Source organism: Mercenaria mercenaria, chromosome 4, assembly GCF_021730395.1.
Source record: "Mercenaria mercenaria strain notata chromosome 4, MADL_Memer_1, whole genome shotgun sequence".
Taxonomy (NCBI): domain Eukaryota; kingdom Metazoa; phylum Mollusca; class Bivalvia; order Venerida; family Veneridae; genus Mercenaria; species Mercenaria mercenaria.
This window is the reverse complement of record NC_069364.1, coordinates 19717498-19723497: the sequence shown is the minus strand read 5'-3', so window position 1 is coordinate 19723497 and position 6000 is coordinate 19717498.

The following is a 6000-nucleotide window of genomic DNA, read 5'->3' as shown; positions in this document are numbered from 1 at the left end:
CAGAATGATCTGATTTTATATTATGAAAAACAGTAAGGGGTAGCATTTTAGTACGAGTATCAATTCAGCAAAAAACACTATTGTAAAATGTTTAACCATTAACAAAATTTGTAAAAAACACTACAGTATATCATTTTATCATTAACAGATTCAGCAGAACATTGGTATAGCATTTTACCATTCATGAATATAAGCACACATGTTATGGTATGGTATGGCATTTTGATATTAAGAAACTCAAGATAACATTATCGGTAAAGAATTTTAATTTTATTCAATTCAGAAAAAAAAACACTATAATGGTATAGCATTTTATCATTAATCAATTCAGCAAAAACGCTTTGACACCAATTCAGCATTCAAAAATGTTCAGCATATCCCACAAACGTTGATAAACACTACAACAACAAGCAGCCACCTTTAACATTGATTCATAAACAAAAGGAACAATAGTTCATAAGAAGGAAAATTTGGTAATTAAAAGTACAAGGAATTCTAGATATTACCACTATCTACTTAAAGGTCCATTACTAAGGGAAAGTGAGTTGGCAATTTTTTTCATAGCCAGTGCATAGACTTCTGCAAGACACTAAATAATGAAGATTGGCAGGTCAAAATTTACAGAAGGTCTTTGAAACTCAAAGAAATGTATGTGTATTATGTTAAAATTTCAATGAATCGACAGAATGACCCCCCAGGTCTTTTTAACTTTCTTCATACTTCATAGAAAAATAATTGTACATATATTGCGATTTATTTCAAATTTCTACATACCAACTTTCATTTTCCAATAAAATGAAATAGTTTTTGTGCTTTTTAAAAGAAATTAAAATGTTCACTTTCCTTAGTATTGGACCTTTAACTTTTCTTAATAATGACTTCATTTATGTACAAACAGAAAACTTATGATCATTTATTTCAAGTCCAGTTATGGTAGAAGAAAATGAAAACATGATCTGCACATCTGTTTCTAATCAAATTTTAACCCTTACCGTGCAAAATTTCTAAAATGGACTGGTCCATCATTCAATTTGGGCAATACCATTTATTATTCAAAGGGGTATTCACTTTCACTGAAAATTTACTGACTGAACAGGGAACAGTGCAGACCATGATCAGCCTGCATGGATGATCTTGGTCTGCACTGATCACAAAGGCAGAATCACTTGCCGCCAGCAGGTTAAGGGTTAAAGAACTAGGCCAAGCAAAAAATCAACACCACAGATATTTTGTTCTAATCACTGAAATCTAAACTTTTTAAAAAACTTTATTCTATTTTCATTAAATCGTTATCACAATAAGAAGATAAACAAGTCCTCAAAAAAGTGAGCCTATTATAAATATACACTACTTCAATAGTATATAATTATATTCTCATTTTTTTGTATTACCCACATTTAGTGTAAATATTTATGTCATATCAGGTTACCTGTACACATTTTGGGTGAAAATTTGAGATAATCATCATTTTCCCAGAATTTGGCACAAGATATATATAGACAAACAAACAAAGAATTAAAAACCTGTACTTATGCTGAAAGTTCATGAAATTATTATTTTTTCATCAAGCGTCATGGATGCTGTCACACCATTCAAATCATTGATTTTTATATTAAAGATACCAATCCACCTATCTAAATTGTACCTTCTAACTATATATATTCTCTCGTGACTTTAGTGCATAAACTCAAGGGATGAATACTGTGAACAGTTTCAAGGCTCTGCACGACATCTGTTATTTTTGTTATAATTTTATGTTACTGCAATGTTTTGCAATCTTCTGCAAATAAACATCAAGGGTCAAGACAATGCATATCACCTCAGTTTTATGTTTATTTTATACTGACTGAAACAAATTCATACTTTATGGCAACAAACATTTATCACTATGTGAGCCTAAAAAAACCCTGATTTTCCACCAGTACCATTAACAGCTGAAAACTGTGTCTTACTATACATTCAGTAAAATGCCATGATTTTTTCAGTGGTATGATATTTATGAAGCATGGTAGCCTGACGTCTTTAATACTGCTACTTTGCAGAAATTATTTTGTCAGTTTACACAAACAGCCACTTTTATAAAATAGTGTTTTAAGTAAATTTTATGAGTGTTTTGTATTTGTCTCCCAAAATGTGTACAAGTACTTTAAAATAAACACCAACTGCAAAACTATGCAGCAAGAACTGTGTCACTGTTTAACCCTTAGCCTGCTGCAGGCGAATTTAACAGCCTTTGCAAACAGCTTGGAACCAGATCAGACGCCGATTAAATCGGCGTCTGATCAGGTTCCAAGCTGTTTGCTACTCTGACAATATTTCTTCCAATTTTGGAGCAAATTGAATGAACTTTACAATTTTAGCAGACGACATTTCCAGCAGACGACAATTTATCTAGCATGCTAAGGGTTAAAGAACTATTTTCTCTACAGTGGAATTGTAGGCCATACTGAAAATATACAAATAAATTCTATGCCATTTTTATTTGTATCACATTTATAAGAAAAAAGGGAGAAAAATAACTGTAACAAATACAATTTTATAATGAAGAGTTTCAGAAAGAATTCAGCCTGTGAAATTTTCAGATTTATGGTTAAAGGGAGATAACTCATTTCTCACTAAGATAGTGTTTATGTACAATTTCTGTTATTTTGCACTATAAATGTCAGCATAAAATGATATTTGGAAATGTCTTTAGAATAAAATACTTATTCATCTTCATCTTCTTCTTTTTCATAAAATATGCCTTGACCTCCCTTTAAAAAACATCAAAAATATAAAATCAGTGAAATAGGTAAAAAAAAAACAAGGCAGTCAGATATTTACTTCAAAAATATAGTATCAGATCCCTAAACTGGAGAAAATAAAGATCTTTACTTCAGAGATACAAATTCATTTCTCTTTTTTTTTAGAGGATACCGATACAGAATCAGACTCTAATTTTTACAGAGTTTCAAGATCTTTACTTCAGAAATACAAAATCAGACTCTAATTTTCAGAGTTTCAAGATCTTTACTTCAGAAATGTACAATCAAACTTTAATTTACAGAGTTTCAAGATCTTTACTTTAGAAATGCAGAATCAATCTCCAATTTACAAAGTTTCAAGACCTTTACTTCTGTGCACTTAACTTCAGAAATATAGAATCAGACTAATTTACAGAGTTTCGAGACCTTTACTTCAGAAATACAAGTTTCGAGATCTTTACTTCAGAAATATAGAATCAGCCTCTAATTTTTACAGAGTTCAAGACCTTTACTTCAGAAATATAGAATCAGCCTCTAATTTTTACAGTTTTGAGACCTTTACTTCAGAAATACGAAATCAGACTCTAATTTACAGAGTTTCGAGATCTTTACTTCAGAAATACGAAATCAGACTCTAATTTACAGAGTTTCGAGAGCTTTACTTCAGAAATACAGAATCAGTCTCTAATTTTTACAGAGTTTCGAGATCTTTACTTCAGAAATGCAGAATCAAACTTTAATTTACAAAGTTTCGACATCTTTACTTCAGAAATACAGAATGATGACTCTAATCTGCAAACTTCAAGATCTTTACTTCAGAAATACCAAATCACGAAATCAGCCACTTAATTATAAAGTCAATGACATGAACAAAAGTTATATAACCCTCTGAGAATGTTCCAGTAAGTTTAGAGTCTTCCAGCAAAAAAAAGAACCATCTGGTTAAAATGTTTCATAATTCTAGTTTTTTACCTTGCATTTTTAGTTAAGTAACGCATATATAAATATCATATATATTTTGTATTCATTTTGAAATAAATTTGATATGATGATCCATAAAAATGTATGGAAAAAAAAGAAAGTTAATAAATTTCAAATGTTATTCCGTCAGATGGTACTTTTAAAAGCAGCACTAAAAATTTAGATACAAGATTTAAATTTCTGTGTTACATTTTAAAACTTTTCCTGAATAAGTTAACATGGAAAAAGATATCATGAACAAAATAATACAAACACAAATACCATTTCAAGCCCAGCTTGATTAAGAAAACCATAAATATTGAAACAGACTATATTCACTCAGGGGAGGTAAAGACTTAGAGCAGAGGAATTTTAGTAAAATATTACCTCCCTTTACATTAGATTAAATAATTATTAAGAAAATAGTCTGTACATGTAATACATTTATATACAAATTGTTGAAATTCTAATGATACTAATTACAGTAAGAAATCGTTACAACAGGATGAAGTTATCAAAAATCTAAACAGTATAGACCATTAATTTTGTACATTTTAAAATATTTGAGCCATGCCATGAGAAAACCAACATAGTGGGTTTGTGACCAGCATGGATTCAGACCAGCCTGCGCATCTGCGCAGTCTGGTCAGGATCCATGCTGTTCGCTAACAGTTTCTCCAATTCCAATAGGCTTTAAAAGCGAACAGCATGGAGCCTGACCAGACTGCGCGGATGCGCAGGCTGGTCTGGATCCATGCTGGTCGCAAACCCACTATGTTGGTTTTCTCATGGCATGGCTCATTTAATCATTTCTTGAATGTAAGTTGTCTTCCCTATAAAAGAATATAGAGAAAAAACCCATGATTTGCAAAAACAACACAAAACAATTATATGGCAATGAAATAAATATCCAGCAATGTAGCATATACCACGTATTAAATGTCAGTGACATAATTTGTCATTTATTTGCTTTAACATGCAATAAACCAAATTATGTAAAGTTAAATATGGCACACAGTGTTTCTGGAAAACCAAAGAATTGTCTCTTCTTCAAGAAATAAGCCATACTTTATTTATACAAGTAATTTAAAATCTCAACAGATGACTGTCAAACACTTTTTATGTAACAATACAGTTTGGTTCATCCGAGAGGGGACTTAAAAAGAGGCATACCACAGAACCATAAACCTAGAGTTGTGCCCCTTTAAAAGTAACTGCAAGGAACTGTTATATGCGCTATAGGATCTATAAATCTGGTATTTCTCAATGTGGAGTACACTTATCAATGTTTTTCCCCTTGATAGTTTGAAAGACTCTGTTGGCCAACCAAAGAACACTGAAGACTTGTGATTTCAAACCTGTATCATTTTTATAAAATAATTTTAACCACTGCCTCTGATGTAACAATGCAAAGCAGAACAATTCGGCCTAAAAAAAGTCTTTGTTTCCGGTAACATGCTCAAAAAAGTTAAGGAAGGTAGGTCGGAATTTTTTTCTTTTTTTGGAACTTTTTTTATTAATCGAGACTTTTTGGAAATTATTTTTATGTCAAAAAATGAATACAAATAAGGGGGTTTAGAGCATCAGTAAGTTGATTTCTAACATCACTGACTATGTTTAAAGCATAAAAAGTGAAGTTTTGCATTTTTTGTTAAAAAGTTGAAAACAATATTCTCCAAAGCCATAAAAACATTTAGGGTCGGGCCAAAAATTTAGGGTAGGACGGGATACCGTACACAAACAATTTTTTTTTTATGCCTTATAAGCAAACCAAGACCTACATGTTCAAGAAACACCTGTAAACGTAATTTAGCCTTTCAATATGTACTGAGATATTCCATTATTTCATCAGACAGTTTGTAGCAGATGTTTATAACAATATACAGTCGAGTCCACTTAATACGAACTCGCTTGATACGAAGTTTCGGATTAAACGAATAAAGTCCGAATTCCCCGGCCAAGTCCTTCTATTTTCTTTGTAAAATTATTTCGGTAATAGCGAACTCGCTTCATACAAATAATCGGAAGAAACGAACACATTTTGGAAGTCCCAATAAGCTTAAATATTATACTTTCCATCTTTTGATACGAATTAATTTTAGAAGTCGGGGCCGTTATAAAATGTGTTGAAAATAATAATATGGTCAAGCATGTGTCGCGTGGTAATTAGACAATGAAGTAGTTCACACTTATTCACAAACAAACACTCGGTCTTTTGTGTAGCATGTCAATATAAAATAATTTAATCAATTAACAGGTCAAGATTTAAAGAGGTGTAAATAATTTTAAACACATT